The 17217-nt window shown below is 37.1% G+C and overlaps 1 protein-coding gene across 1 annotated transcript in view; it reads left to right on the forward strand.

Annotated features, from left to right (window-relative positions):
• Positions 1–6526: 6526 nt before the first annotated feature.
• LOC134845995 (ras-related protein Rab-43-like) overlaps positions 6527–17217 on the forward strand; it is a 67767-nt gene continuing 57076 nt past the window's right edge. The window contains exon 1 of the mRNA XM_063863147.1: positions 6527–6539. The gene's annotated coding sequence lies outside the window, so the exon portion shown is untranslated. The remainder of the gene's footprint in view (positions 6540–17217) is intronic.

Here is a 17217-nt window from a genome sequence, read left to right on the forward strand (position 1 = left end):
GGCTAAAAGATTATGAACAAGCTGTGTTCATTAGTCGAGAACTGTCAACATCAGACACCAAACTTGAAAACGATTTCCTACGCAAAAGGCGATTCTTAATCGAAGATAAACAGATAGACCGAAAAAATATCAGAATACGTAACTTGAAACTGGAAACCAAATACGATGATAAATGGGTCGAGTATAGTGAAAATACGGACACAGCTACAGAAAGCGAGTCCGAATGACTAATTCAAATCAATCTTCTATCCTTCAATGTGAGAAGCATTCTGAATCTCCAAAGACGAATGGTCTTCTCTAACTCTATATCTAAAACTAACTATGACATAGCTTGTCTATCAGAAACATGGCTCACCTCCGAAATTCCTAACAGCGCTCTCTTTCTTCCAACCTACACAATATACCGGAAAGATCGTGTATGTGGAAACTTCCGATCAAAACACGGAGGAGTCCTCATAGCGATAAAAAATCAAATCCCTCATGAAGAAGTAGTTCTTCACAACTGTAAAAACGAATTAATGGTACTAAGACTTTGTACAACCCCGAAGACCACACTAGTGTGTGCAATATACAACCCACCGACAAATAGATTTTACCAATGGTCTTTCCAAGACTTTGTGCAGTTTTTTTATAGCCTAGAAAGTCATACCAGTGAAATAAGTTACGATCAAATCATCATAGCTGGGGTTATCAGTTTTTCGAAAACAAATTTGAGCCACATGAGCTCAAATGAAGAATACGAAAACGGTATATTAGAAATTCTAATTGAACATAACTTTTCCAATATATCAGAATCTCAGTTAGATGTCATCCTGACGAACAACCTCGACCCAATTACAGACTGCAAAAAGTACCTAGACGTCCTAAGCAAATTTAGCATCAATAACAAACCTTGCTTTGACCAGAAGCCAATAAACGCAAGCTTTATTGCTAGTAAAAATTCTATCACAATTCAATCCTTAACAAAATATGCCTTTAAGAAAGCAAATTGGGATGAAATTAACAATGTTATCTTTAATTATCCTTTTGACCCCTACTGTTATAGCAATGTCGACTTACTAGTCAAACAATGGTATAACTGGATAGAAGACATAATAAACAACAATCTACCCAAAGTCACGAAACATCGATCGTCATATCCACCATGAATCTCAAAACAATATTCTTTTCTAATAAAGAAAATAGCAACGAAAAAGCGTCAATGGCCAAACCCAAACATACAAAGATCTATAAGAATCAAACGATTGGAAAAACAGTTAAGCTCCTTAATCAATTCTGATCTATGTTGTTTTGAGGCTGATGTATTCCAAACACGACGTTTTAGCAACATACAGAAACATCTGTCGTCAATAAGAAAAAATCCATCAATACCCCCAATATTAAAGCTCAACGAAACAATTGCGGAGTCAAGCGAAGACAGAGCAAATTTTTTTAACTCATTTTCTTTAAAGTGTTTTTACAAAAAAAAACAATCAATAATGCCAGATCAGATCAAAAGAGAAGTTAACGATATAAAAATTACTGAAAAGAAAATCGAAACCGTGCTTGAAAGTTTACTGCTGAACAAGTCAACAGGACCCGATAATATTGGTAACATCGTCCTCGAAAAATGTTGTAAACCCCTGCCGAAGTCACTCCTTCTGCTTTATAAAACAGTAATGAATAAAAGTGTATATCCGAGTTACTGCAAGATAAGCCAGGTATCGCCTGTATTCAAGGAATAAAACAAAGCAGATATTAGCTGTTATCACCGATAATCCTATTGTGTTGTATTTCAAAAGTGTTCGAAAAAATTCTTTTTGATCAATTGTCGCCACAAACTGCATGAAAACCAATTTCAGCCGGAAGGCAGATTTCATCACGAGTTCTATGCTGAGCATGTTTTCCATGTTTACAATAAGCATGCGAGGGGTTGTCCGGTCTGGATCATTTCTGCCTATGCGCTGGATTTTACTCAGTTTTTTGTCATCAATAATTAGGAAAACAAATATTTTTTCAACTGCTTTGTTGTCAGCATGGAATCGCTCGTCGTACACCTCTTATTCAGGTACACCTCTTATGCGAACTCCAAGGTTTGCTTGAAGATCGAACTGGTGGTGGCGTATCGATCTTTTTGCCCATTGCACTGATTTTTTTCCCGTAGGGGTAGTTGACTATAGAGGTTTCTGAGATAAATATAGCTAAACCTTATGTCATCATTAATTTTTGAATAAGTTTGGAAGGCTACGTTGTCACTAAATGTGTGAATTTTTGGTAATTGATAATTGCTTCTAACTATCTGATCAAAAATGACTTTTGGAATCAAAGGCTGGCTCTGTTTCGTGTTTTTTTGTTGTTTAAAAACTAATTTCTTTTATATAATTATGATTATTTAGTACTATGAAATCAAAGGGTCGGTTTTTGTTCCGTCGTTCGTTTCCTGGTTTCGTTTTATGAGTCGGGTTATCATGACTGAGCTTATAGCATTTTTTTAAAACATTTTTTAGTACTTCCTTAATTCAGTTCGATTCCAATCATTCAAGCTTCTCATTTACACCTTTTAAAAACCGAAAAGAAAGTTACACATGATGTTAAGAAAAATTGGCTCTATAACAATTGGTTTATAGGTCAGATGCACTATTTCTTGTGTTTTTTTAATCTCAACCAATCGCAGCCAGTTCGCGGTTCGCTTAAGACATGGAATTTTTGAATTGTTACAGCTTAAACTGTTACAGCTTAAACTTATTAAAAAGTGTGTTTCATGTGAAATGTATAAAATGTTGTGTGGAAGGCCTTCAATGGGGGGATTTTAGAGACAAGATGTCAATGAGATATCACCTGTTTAAAAAATCCCCAAAGAAAGCTCTCCTGATTGCAGACTCCCAAGCCAGGTACCTGACATTTGGGAATATCAACATCTCATCGCTACCAGGAGCAACTGTAGACAACGTATATCAATTTGTCCCTCCACAAGGTAAAAACGAAATCATTGTTTTATTTGTCGGCGGAAACGACATATACAGTGGATACCATCCCTTCTGTGGCTACTCCACAGGAAGTATTCGAGCGAATCGAAAGCCTTGCAAACACATTGATAACTGTTGCGAAAAAGTTGTACGTAATCGGTATACCCCCCCCCCCCCCGAATCCCACCCGAAACTGAAATCGAAAATTTTGAAGACCACGAGTTGATTCGCCATCTAGCAGTAAACCAGAGACTAGCAAACGCATCAAAAGAAGCTCGTTGGAACTTCGAGGGCTGGCCGAACCGAGGGCTGGCCGAACACGTGTATTCAGAAACGCATATTTCCGATCGTGACTGCGTGCACTTTAGCGAGAAGGGAATGAGTCAAATTCGAGTGATACTAAAAACTAAAGTTTTTTTACGAACATTGCTCGATCGAACTCGAACAGCAAGGACACCCAAACGTGTACGAGTGCTCCTCAGCTAGTGATTGCAAGTGCGGATCATTCATTGGCAGTCGTTAAAGTAAGCACAATCTCCCCTTGTAGTCAATCAGAAAACAGGGGCTCCTTTCGAGGAATCAACTGGTTTTTATTTTTGCTGCAGTTTAAAAATAGAATGTACTAAACCAAAGGGCTTCTAGCGAGGAGCCACCTAGTTGAGTGTATTCTATCATTCCCCTAGTTAAGACACTACAAATAAGTTGAAGTAACAATCTGATTCAATCAAATTATGTAAAGCAAAATCAGAATGGCGAATCGAGGAAACAAGTGTTACACTTGTCAAGAAAAAATCAAGAAAAAAAATTGTGTGTTATTTATTGTCTAAAAGTTTTACACATGACACCGGAATTCCCTGATTTTGATCAAAATAGCTTAGACGTTTTCATCAAGTGTAAAGCAAACATCCTCAATGTTTGCAATTAATGTGTAAACAAAAAAAGACCAAGACCCAAAAACTGACCAAAAAAACAATTTGACTAAAATCTATACCCAAATAATTGAAATCAAAGACCAAATGAAGACACTAACAGTGAACATTATCAAATCAAATGCCCTGATTGAAACTGTGAAACTAGAACTCAATGAGGTGAAAAGAACGAAGCCGCAGAACTTCGCCGCATCACTCGGTGGAGTGAAAATGGGCAAAAAGATCGATACGCCACCACCAGTTCGATCTTCAAGCAACCTTGGAATTCGCATAAGAGGTGCACCCGAAAACACCACGGGGACTCCCGACGAGCGATTGCAAGCTGACATCAAAGCACTTGAAAAAATACTTCTTTTCCTCAATATTGATGACAAAAAACTGAGTAAAATCCAGCGCATAGGCAGAAATGATCCAGACCGGACAACCCTTCGCACGCTTATTGTAAACTTAGAAATCATGCTCAGCAAAGAAAACGTGATGAAATCTGCCTTTCGGCTAAAAAATTATGACCACGCTGTGTTGATTAGTCGAGAACTGTCAAAATCAGACACCAAACTTGAAAACGATTGTCTACGCAAAAGTCGATTCTTAATCGAAGATAAACAGAAAGGCCGAAAATATCAAAATCCGTAACTTGAAACTGGAAATCAAATACGATGATAAATGGGTCGAGTATTGTGAAAACACGGACACAGCTACAGAAAGCGAGTCCGAATGACTAAGTCAAATCAACCTTCTATCCTTCAATGTGAGAAGCATTCTGAATCTCCAAAGACGAATGGTCTTCTCTAACTCTATATCTAAAACTAACTATGACTTAATTTGTCTATCAGAAACATGGCTCACCTCTTACATTCCTAACAGCGCTCTCTTTCTTCCGGCCTACACAATATATCGGAAATATCGTGTATGTGAAAACTTCCAATCAAAACACGGAGGAGTCCTCATAGCGATAAAAAATCAAATCCCTCATGAAGAAGTAGTTCTTCACAACTGTAAAAGTGATTTAATGGTACTAAGACTTTGTACAACCCCGAAGACCACACTAGTGTGTGCAATATACAACCCACCGACAAATAGCCCTTACCAATGGTCTTTCCAAGACTTTGTGCAGTTTTTTAATGGGCTCGAAAATCATACCAGTGAAATAAGTTACGATCAAATCATCATAGCTGGGAATATCCACTTTTCGAAAACAAATTTGAGCCAGATGAGCTCAAATGACAAATACGAAAACGGTATATTAGAAAATCTAATTGAACATTATTTTTCCAATATATCAGAATCTTAGTTAGATGTCATCCTGACGAACAACCTCGACCCAATTACAGACTGCAAAAAGAACCTAGACGTCCTAAGCAATTTTAGCATCAAAAACAAACCTTGCTCTGACCACAAGCCAATAAAAACAAGCTTTATTGCTTAAAAAAATTCTATCATAGTTCCATCCATATCAAAATATGCCTTTAAGAAAGCAAATTGGGATGAAATTAACAATGTTATCTTTAATTTTCCTTTTGACTACTGTTATAGCAATGTCGACTTTCTAGTCAAACAATCGTATAACTGGATAGAAGACATAATAAACAACAACATACCCAAAGTCACGAAACATCGATCGTCACATCCAACATTGATCTCAAAACAAGCTTCTTTTCTAATAAAGAAAATAGCAACGAAAAAGCGTCAATGGCCAAGCCCAAACATACAAAGATCTATAAAACTCAAACGATTGGAAAAACAGTTAAGCTCCTTAATCGATTCTGATCTATGTTGTTTTGAGGCTGATGTATTCCAAACGCGACGTCAATAATCTGTCGTCAATAAGAAAAAATTGGTCTGGATCATTTCTGCCTGGATTTTACTCAGTTTTTTGTCATCAATATTGAGGAAAACAAGTATTTTTTCAACTGCTTTGTTGTCAGCTTGGAATCGCTCGTCGGGAGTTCCCGTGGTGTTTTTGGGTACAAATCTTATGCGAACTCCCAGGTTGCTTGAAGATCAAACTGGTGGTGGCGTATCAATCTTTTTCCCCACTGCACTTATTTTTTTCACGTAGGGGTAGTTGACTATAGAGGTTTCTGAGATAAATTTAGCTAAACCTTATGTCATCATTAATTTTTGAATAAGTTTGGAAAGCTACGTTGTCACTAAATGTGTGAATTTTTGGTAAAACTATAAATGTTTCTAACTATCTGATCAAAAATGACTTTTGGAATCAAAGGCTGGCTTTGTTTCGTGTTTTTTTTGTCGTTTAAAAACTAATTTCAATTATATGATTATGATTATTTAGTACTTTGAAATCAAAGGGTCGGTTTTTGTTTCGTCGTTCGTTTCCTGGTTTCATTTTTTGAGTCGGGTTATAATGACTGAGCTTATAGCATTTTTTTAAAACATTTTTTGGTACTTCCTTAATTCAGTTCGATTCCAATCATTCAAACTTCTCATTTACACCTTTACAAAAACTTCTCATTTACAAAAACCGAAAAGAAAGTTACACATGATGTTCAGAAAAATTGGCTCTATAACAATTGGTTTATAGGTCAGATGCACTATTTCTTGTGTTTTTTTAATCTCAACCAATCGCAGCCAGTTCGCGGTTCGCTTAAGACATGGAACTTTTGAATTGTTACAGCTTAAACTGTTACAGCTTAAACTTATTAAAAAGTGTGTTTCATGTGAAATGTATAAAATGTTGTGTGGAAGGCCTCCAATGAGGGGATTTTAGAGACAAGATGTCAATGAGATATCACCTGTTTAAAACATCCCCAAAGAAAGCTCTCCTGATTGCAGACTCCCAAGCCAGGTACCTGACATTTGGGAATATCAACATCCTATCGCTACCAGGAGCAACTGTAAGCAACGTATATCAATTTGTCCCTCCACAAGGTAAATACGAAATCATTGTTTTATTTGTCGGCGGAAACCATCAATATATCCATCAATACCCCCAATAAGAAAGCTCAACGAAACGATTGCGGAGTCAAGCAAAGACAGAGCAAATCTTTTTAACTCATTTTTCAAAATGTTTTTACAAAAAAAAACAATCAATAATGCCAGATCATATCAAAAGAGAAGTTAACGATATACAAATTACGGAAAAGAAAATCGAAACCGTGCTTGAAAGTTTACTGCTGAACAAGTCAACAGGACCCAATAATATTGGTAATATCGTCCTCAAAAATTGTTTAAACCCCTGCCGAAATCACTCTTTCTGCTTTATAAAACAGTAATGAATAAAAGTGTATATCCGAGTTACTGGAAGATAAGCCAGGTGTCTCCTGTATTCAAGGAAGAAAACAAAGCAGATGTTAGCTGTTATCGTCCGATAAGCCTATTGTGTTGTATTTCAAAAGTGTTCGAAAAAATTCTTTTTGATCAATTGTATGAACATAGTCGCCACAAACTGCATGAAAACCATTTTGGTTTTCGCAGACAAAGGTCAGCTGTAGTCCATCTTTTGCTCTTTTTAGACTCTGTATACAAAAATTTCGACGACAAAAACATAAAAGAATTGGCAGTCATTTATCTAGACATTGCAAAAGCATTTGACAAAGTGGCGCATCATTTGCTTATCGATAAACTTAAAATATTTGAAGTGGGCGGAAAACTACTTAAAATCATAATTTCATATCTCGATAAACGCAAACAATTCGTTAAAATTGAAAACGCATTGTCTAATCTAATACAAGTCAGCAGTGGAGTACCCTAAGGCTCTATCCTAGGTCCGTTACTCTTCTTAATATTCGTCAATGATCTACCCAGCGCAAGCCCTCAACTTGAAAGTTATGGTTTTGCTGATGATTTTAAATTAATTGCTCTGAATGAAATCGACCTAGGGAATGGCGCTCGAGGACTTGAAAACTGGTGTTATGAAAACCTAATGACGACAAATACGAGTAAATGTAAATTACTAAATTTAAGAGGAAATCTATCCGTTAAACTGAACGACACCGAACTGCATCCAACGAATGTTCAAAAGGATTTGGGCCTCTTAATAACCCCAAATCTTTCATGGAACAAAATCTGTGAAATACGTGCCCAAAAGGCAACATGGGCCTTTTTCCAAATAAAACGAAACATATCCGCTACGTTCTCATGGGTTAACAAACTCCACTCGTATACTGGCTACATCGTCTGGATTAAAACTTACTGTTCACAAGCTTGGTCACCAAGTAGAGCCAACTTAGTAAGTTTCGAACGAGTACAAGTAATGGCCGCAAAGTGGATTTTTAGTCAAACTTAAACTACTGCCATTATGCCTCTACGTTGAAATGCACGATCTTCTCATGTATTTATCCTTAGTAAATTCCAAATATGACATATCAATTGCTGTTGAATACTCTAAGGAAAAAAAAACTCGCCAACACATCAGAGGAGAACATGCAGCATGCAGTCAACAAAAACATACTGAACAAATCAGACAAAATTTTTTTCACAGAACGAAACTCTTACACAACATCGTCATCAAACACTAAGAAAAATATGGGAACCAACTTGACAAAAAATCAATAAGCAAACTTTATTGGGATTACTTTGTCAGAAAAATCTATTATCTAAACAGTTGCACTTGGAGAATTATCTGCAAATGCATTCACTGTAACAACTGGAAAAAACTCGACACTCAAACTTAACTTGATGAAAACATGTAAATGACGGGACCCATAAACCCTTGGGAAGCGTGACTTCCCAGAAGCCTCAACTACTACTACTACTAATAGGGTTTATCCAAAATAAACCTTTTAGATAGAAATAAGTACCCCCCGCTTCTATATATATAGGTCTCTAAATATCTAAAACATACGAACGCCAATAAAAAAGGGCTGGGACATCAAGCAATTACTAATTCCTTTGTGAAAAATTCTTTTTGATCAATTGTATGAACATAGTCGCCACAAACTGCATGAAAACCATTTTGGTTTTCGCAGACAAAGGTCAGCTGTAGTCCATCTTTTGCTCTTTTTAGACTCTGTATACAAAAATTTCGACGACAAAAACATAAAAGAATTGGCAGTCATTTATCTAGACATTGCAAAAGCATTTGACAAAGTGGCGCATCATTTGCTTATCGATAAACTTAAAATATTTGAAGTGGGCGGAAAACTACTTAAAATCATAATTTCATATCTCGATAAACGCAAACAATTCGTTAAAATTGAAAACGCATTGTCTAATCTAATACAAGTCAGCAGTGGAGTACCCTAAGGCTCTATCCTAGGTCCGTTACTCTTCTTAATATTCGTCAATGATCTACCCAGCGCAAGCCCTCAACTTGAAAGTTATGGTTTTGCTGATGATTTTAAATTAATTGCTCTGAATGAAATCGACCTAGAGAATGGCGCTCGAGGACTTGAAAACTGGTGTTATGAAAACCTAATGACGACAAATACGAGTAAATGTAAATTACTAAATTTAAGAGGAAATCTATCCGTTAAACTGAACGACACCGAACTGCATCCAACGAATGTTCAAAAGGATTTGGGCCTCTTAATAACCCCAAATCTTTCATGGAACAAAATCTGTGAAATACGTGCCCAAAAGGCAACATGGGCCTTTTTCCAAATAAAACGAAACATATCCGCTACGTTCTCATGGGTTAACAAACTCCACTCGTATACTGGCTACATCGTCTGGATTAAAACTTACTGTTCACAAGCTTGGTCACCAAGTAGAGCCAACTTAGTAAGTTTCGAACGAGTACAAGTAATGGCCGCAAAGTGGATTTTTAGTCAAACTTAAACTACTGCCATTATGCCTCTACGTTGAAATGCACGATCTTCTCATGTATTTATCCTTAGTAAATTCCAAATATGACATATCAATTGCTGTTGAATACTCTAAGGAAGAAAAAACTCGCCAACACATCAGAGGAGAACATGCAGCATGCAGTCAACAAAAACATACTGAACAAATCAGACAAAATTTTTTTCACAGAACGAAACTCTTACACAACATCGTCATCAAACACTAAGAAAAATATGGGAACCAACTTGACAAAAAATCAATAAGCAAACTTTATTGGGATTACTTTGTCAGAAAAATCTATTATCTAAACAGTTGCACTTGGAGAATTATCTGCAAATGCATTCACTGTAACAACTGGAAAAAACTCGACACTCAAACTTAACTTGATGAAAACATGTAAATGACGGGACCCATAAACCCTTGGGAAGCGTGACTTCCCAGAAGCCTCAACTACTACTACTACTAATAGGGTTTATCCAAAATAAACCTTTTAGATAGAAATAAGTACCCCCCGCTTCTATATATATAGGTCTCTAAATATCTAAAACATACGAACGCCAATAAAAAAGGGCTGGGACATCAAGCAATTACTAATTCCTTTGTGAAAAATTCTTTTTGATCAATTGTATGAACATAGTCGCCACAAACTGCATGAAAACCATTAAAACCAATGGTTAACCCTGTGGTAGCGATGGTGTTTTATATAAAACATTAAAGAATATTAAATTGTAATTTCAAACGTCTTAGCACAATTAGTGCGTCATCAGTATTAAAATATTTTACAATATTTACAGTACGATCAAAGATCTGGAAAAAATTACGAAAATGTCTCAAAAACACTCTAAAAGTTTCTGGCCAATCAAATTTAAACAACTGTAATTATCTAATAAATTGCGCAATCATTTATATCAATTTCCTGTAAATTTATTGAGATTTTTTAGTTTTTTGTTTAATTGTTTAACATTTCGTTTTGGGACTATTTTTGTTTCTGACATGTCAGTTTTTCGAGTGTTAGCTATATTTTACAAGGACTACAATTATAGTTTTATTTCCCGGCTCATAATTTCATCGCGCGTGCTGATGTTCGGCCTTTCCCTTCTAATATTCAAAGCCTCTTGTGCGAGTAGCTTTTGAGTGTTGCCTGTTTGGTCTATAATCTCAGCTCAGCACTACCGCATACCTCTTTGCTGCATTCTAGCAAATACTGTCCTACTCGGGGTTCCTTTTTGCAGTGTTGATCAACCCTCGTGGCTAAATGTCGCAATATCTGGCTGACATAAGTGGAATTACATCCACTGCATGTAAGTTTATACACCATTTTGGATCTGGGTTTACGCGCAAAGAAAGTTTTGAGGGTTGGCAAGCATGTTTTTCACTTTTGGTTGTAAAATAAGTTTGTTTACAAATTTACCGCCGGATTTTTGCCCGAATATTTGCCGCCCCTTTGCAGCTAACAGTTGCGATTTATTTCCTCGATTTTGCATCGTCAAAAGAAGGGGGTGAGTCTTTCAACCATTTATCATTTCTTTGTTTTGATTCCGCAACCTCTAAATTTTTCGGTCCCTTAATGATCATGTTAAGAAGTTCAAGTACTACTCTGCCGACAATTTTTCCGGATTTTCAATCCATTGCTTCTGATTTTTCTCCAATGCTCAGTCAAAGTTTACGCATGACGAGGTACTTATGAAAACCCAATGGACTGTCCCTTCAAAATTGTTTATTTTGTACTTCAAAGGTGCACAGCTTTTAAAATTAAAATGTTTCGGTGTCTGTGGGTTTTTTTGAGCCACCCATATGCCTGTTTTTGTGAGTCGAAGGTAACATTTGGATCCAAAAATGACAAATTACCGTTACTATCAAGTTCTTCTGTAGTAAACTGCTAGTTTGGATGCAACCTATAGACAGCCTCGAGGACTACCCCAGGATCGCCCCTCACAGTTTTAACTATGTCATTCACATATCTTAAAAAAACCAGACTGTTTCAGTTATGTTTGGGTGCTCGGATTATGATACGTTAGCACAATCTTAGCGGAAACAATTCTTCGCATCTACCCCTTTAGTTCGATAAGTCACCTTTTTCTGACAACCAGGGCAGACTCCGTTGTAATCCTCATTTAGCAAAGTCAATATTGCTGGTTCTTTCATTAATGGAGGATCGTATTCATTAATGCAGGTTCAAATTGGCCAGTATAACTGCTAGAGAGGCGCACCTTGCTGAACCGTCTTTTTGTACATACCACAAACCATTGTAAAAAAAGTGTACCTTATTCAAAGTAATTTTTTCAGTAGTTTTTTCATTAGTAGCTTTTTCAAGGTTTTGCGAGACAATTCCGGAGGATCGGTTTGCTCATACAATCTCCTCATGGCTATTTCAACAGCTCCCTTGGGGCATTACATCAAGGGAATTTGTACTATCATCAGAGTCCAATTGAGTTTTCTCCAAAATCTCCCGGCACATTTGAATGTTCGTTTCTATGTTGGGCCACTTAATTTGATCAAAGTACTTTGCCAATGTGTTATTTAGATGGTCATATGAGCTACCAGGTAAAGAAAGGATGGGACGAAGTGGTGTAACTTGTGCACTTTTGCTTAATCTTTAGGCCTAGCTGGTTGCGCCCCCGTTGATCTTGACCTAGTATACAGCGCCTAGTATACAGCGCCTCGGCTTAACTCAGATCTCAAGTGTCTTAATTGAAAGCTGTGCACCACTTAAACCGAAAAACAGCGTTATAACAAAACCACCGTGTTGTTATTTAGCTCAATTTACCCATGGCATGATCTTTGACCTAGGATTACTCAGTTTCAATTCGAAATTGGATTTGTCGTAAAACCAACAGGGTTGGTTGAACCTACAGGTATGGTCACATGAACAGTTGAAACTTCTCTCAAGCCAATTTTTGACAGTTCTAGGGTATTCGAACGTCTTAACCCAATTTATCGTCATTGTTCATTAAACCATATTCACTCCAGGCGTTGAAAACTCCGCATAGAGGTCTTTTTTGTTGGATAATCAGCAGTTTGTTTAAATCTCTCTGGTCTGCAGAATGGCCTTCATATTTTTAAACAAATTTTATGTTAATTTCCCTGGCTGATCATGCAATCAGATTTTTTCTATTGAATAGTTTTCCACAGTTCATGCAGCCATTGGTTTCTTAGATGTTCAATCTATATTCCTTCTCGATATGACTATGAATAAATTTGAGTAATTTTTCGCAATAACTGGGATTTTTGTCCATAACTGTGAGTTTTGAATGTTTAGCGTCAACTCGTAAAGGAGTCTGTGAAGACTCCGAGGGTATTAGAGTTGCAGAAAGGAGTTTTCTTTGGACCTCACATTTTTTTGGACAAGAGGAATCTCTTATACACACTAAGTCTTCCTGCTCCGGGAATATGCTGCTTCTAGCAAGGTCAAATAAGGCATCCCAAACTAATATAATTTTTCTCTATACCTGTGTTAAATGTGACGATATATGCTAAACATACGGCAGTGTGGGGAAAAGTGACCACTGACTGCACAGTTGAGTGGGGAGATAATAGATGAGTCAAACAACGCATTGTAACGAATTAGAAAACTCAGCCCAGGGACCAATACGCAATATGAGTTCAGGAGAAGGGGGCTAGCACTTGGATTTTAGTCCAAAATAGTTTTGGCTTGGAAAATAGAATAAAAAACTACCATGTCTAGTTTAAATCTCCCAAAATTGATATGTTAGATTAAGAAAACACTAAGTATGATAAAGAAATCTGAGAAATTCAAGAAAAGTAAATATCATGAAATTCTTACGTAATACTGCTTGAATTTGATTGGTGCATAGATTTCATTGTCTGTTCAGTTTTTTTTTGGTAATCAGAAGGTCGGAAGTATCATAGAAACCAAGGTTACAGTCAGGAGTCTCCATCGCATAGTCCAGAGTCAAATTTCTAGGAATTTAATTGTCTTTATGATATTTTCACGCCTGTAAGTCATTTTATAACAATTAAATTAACCTGACTATCTCTGCAATGCCTTGGCAATGACCACCAGACGCCTCTGTAACAGCTACGTTAATCCTGCGTCAATCTCGTGTCTGCTGGCTAATCGTTTACTGGTGCTGGATAAAAGCCGTGGAATATGTCCAATCGGGATAGGAGAATGGATATGAGTCATCTGAAAAACAGTGACTCGTAAGTTCAGAAATCATTTGACGGAAGCTGCTGGTCCCCTGCAGTTAGCTGCTGGTAATCTTTCTGGATCCGAGTCTGCGGTTCATGAAGCACGTTCTCTCCTGGAAGACATTGACTCTGATTCCATTTTGTTAGTGGATGCAGAGAATGCTTTAAACAAGTTAAACCGTAAAGTTGCACTGCATAATCTACAAGTCTCGTTTCCCGTTGTTTTCAAGTTCGCCCTAAACCTCTATAGGTCACCGAATTTTCTTTTTCTTGGCAAAGAACTCTCTGGCCAAGAGGGTGTAATTCATGGAGATCCGTTTGCCATGATTTTCTACGGGCTGGCTTTTCTACCACTGACTTGCTTCCATGGCACGAAATGTAAAACGGTACGGTTTGCGGATGACTCCCGCGGAGGTGGGAAACTGTCCGATGTCAAAGTGTGTTGAAACTTTCGAAGTACAGAGGGTCTTTTGTACGGCTATCATCCAAATGCCGAAAAAGTTTTCTGATTGTCAAAGAAGGACTGAAATCTGCAGCTGCCTTTTTGTTTAGTAACACAGGTATTAAGATTACAACTGACAGCCACAATTACCTGGGCTGTCCGCTTGGCAGCAAGGAGTTCACTGACGAGTTTTGTGAGAACTTGGTTTCCAAGTTTTGTCACATGGCCAATGTTCTCTGTGATATTCTCTGTGATATGACCAATCTGAATTCTTCGGCATTCATCAGAAATGCTCGTGAAAGTGTATCCTCAGAAGCTGGTAGCTCGAGGGTTACGAAGCGAAAAGGCTCCAAAGATAGAAATGACCGCAGACCAAAGAAACCACTAATTACGGGAGAAGTGGTAACAAAAGCACTCAAAGGTGTAGAGAAGCCACCACCACGACGCCATCTCTATGTTGGAAGAATAAAACAGACAAATGATGAAAGTGATATAGTCGCATGGTGTCAAAGTAAAGGATTTCCTCTGAATCATATCAGGGAAATAACAAAGGAAAATTCTCGCCACAAAAGTTTCCACTGTGTATTTGACGGCGAACATGCAACAATCATTGATCAACCTAATTCTTGGCCGGAAAATGTTGTAATAAACAGGTACTATCTTGATGCAGAAGCCAGAACCTGGCTCAGAACTTTGAGAAGCGACTGACTAAAATCAAATAAAAAATCCGAGTCTCAATCGAATGCTATGAAAGTTGGTGTAATTGATATACGTTCTCTAGCGAAAAAAGTAAATCAAATACAGAGCATATTGGCTATAGAACAAGTTGATATCTTGATCATAACTGAAACCTGGCTTAAGCCGGATACGGAATATATTCTAAATCAGTGTGTAGACTCTTCAAATGAATATCGATACCATCATGTTTCACGAACGGCTAAAATAGGTGGAGGTGTTGCCATAATTTCTCGCGAAGAACTACAGGGTGAAAGAATTTTCAGCCATCTCTCGGACGATGGTGAATTCTTGGTAATTACGGTCGTGACTAGAAAAGTCAAAATAACAATTGCAGCAATATATAGACCGCCGAGTGGAAATTATAACGAGTTTTTTAATGAATTGACTGAAAATATTCTTGCCTCATCAATTGAAACCCAAATTCTCCTCCTGGGTGATTTTAATTTGGATCTAGAAAACAGACGTTGTGCCAAATCCAATACATTTTGTTCGATTCTACTGGAATATAACCTAGAACAGATTGTTAAGAAAGCAACTCACGAATACGGGAGTATTCTAGACCTCATAATTTGTTCAAACCCGGAATTGTGCTCACCCGTTAGAAATGAGCACGTTGAATACTCTGATCACCATCTATTGACGTTCACTTATCAAATCGCAATTCAACGGAAGGATAAAACCAGATTGACTATTTATGTTTGGAACAATACAGACTGGAAACATTTAGAGACGGAAATAGATCAGAATTTAATCTTGAATCTGAACACCAGTGACCCGAACGAGATGACAGAGAATTTAATCGAAATTTTGCAGCGGCTGAAAACTGATTATGTGCCAACTAAGACCAAAGTTGTCAAAAACCGATTTTGTAATTTTTACGATAAAGAGTTAGCAGACGTAAAACGAAAACGTAGAAAATTAGAACGCGTATTGCGTGTAAATCCTGGATTAGAAAACGAAACAGCTTTCAAGGAGTATTTAAAGAAATGTAAAGATCTGTTTAGAGAGAAGAAATTGATTTATTTTTCCAGGCGCTTTGAGCTTTCAAATAGCCATTCGCTCAAATTTCGTGAATTGAAACGCCTTGCTGGAGAAAAACAACAAAACGTTCTCCCACTGATATACTCTAGTGATTATGAATTAGCTGAAAACTTCAACCAATTTTTCATTCAGAAGGTTAGAAATTTAGTGGCAAATGTAAAAGTAATGGCATCTCGCCGCCACTCTTTGCTTTCACTGCAGTTTCTTCTTTCCAATTCCAATATGTGACTATAGATGAACTAGAAGAAGCAGTAAGAATGGTTTCAAACGCGAACTCACGAGTAGATATACTGAAAACGATAGATATGAAAAGAATAGCACACTCGTGGAAAGATTATTTCATCATTATGATAAACAATTGCATCGATCAGTCCAAATTTCCAAAGTTTCTCAAGAGAGCGGTGATAACTCCTCTCTTTAAGGACCACAAACCTGACCAAAACGTTTTAAATTTTTATAGACCAATAGCGAATCTGATGTTTATCAGTAAAGTTTTTGAAAGAATTTTATAAAAACAGCTCGATCAATACCTTAGCTCCTATAATCTTCTAGATGAACACCAATCTGCTTTCAGGAAGCATTTTTCAACTGAAACGGCTCTGCTAAAAACTACAGATGATCTACTGACTAGTCTCGACAACAAGAGACAGGTCCTTTTGATAGCCCTTGACCTTTCAGCTGCATTTGATACCATTGATCATAAAACATTGAGAAAGATCATGAAAAATCGGATTGGAATGACGAATGATGCAGTGGATCTAATTCTTTCCTATCTAGAGAATCGGACTCAAATTGTTGCTATCAATGATGTTTTATCGAATTCTCAAGAACTCGAATTTGGAGTGCCTCAAGGTTCTCTTCTGGGACCCCTCCTGTTCTCAATCTACCTGACACCATTGAACGATATTATTGGCTCAACTAAATTTTCATACCAAGTGTATGCCGATGATACTACTTCATACTGTGAAATTAAAAATGAGAGTGAATTAGCAGAAATAGAAAGATCTCTGGTTGTTATTTCGAACTGGTTTTCGTCCATGGGGCTTATGTTAAATGAATCAAAAAGCCAAGTAATTAACCTAGCCACTAGTAAGTCAAAAGGTCTAACAAACTGTTCAATACTCATTGGAAATTCAACGGTTAAGCTGATGAACTCAACAGAAAACTCTGTGAAGTCTTTAGGTTGCCTCATTGACCGATCCTTGTCAATGAAAAAACAGATCGA

The sequence above is a fragment of the Symsagittifera roscoffensis genome, chromosome 5, assembly GCF_963678635.1.
Source record: "Symsagittifera roscoffensis chromosome 5, txSymRosc1.1, whole genome shotgun sequence".
NCBI lineage: Eukaryota > Metazoa > Xenacoelomorpha > Acoela > Convolutidae > Symsagittifera > Symsagittifera roscoffensis.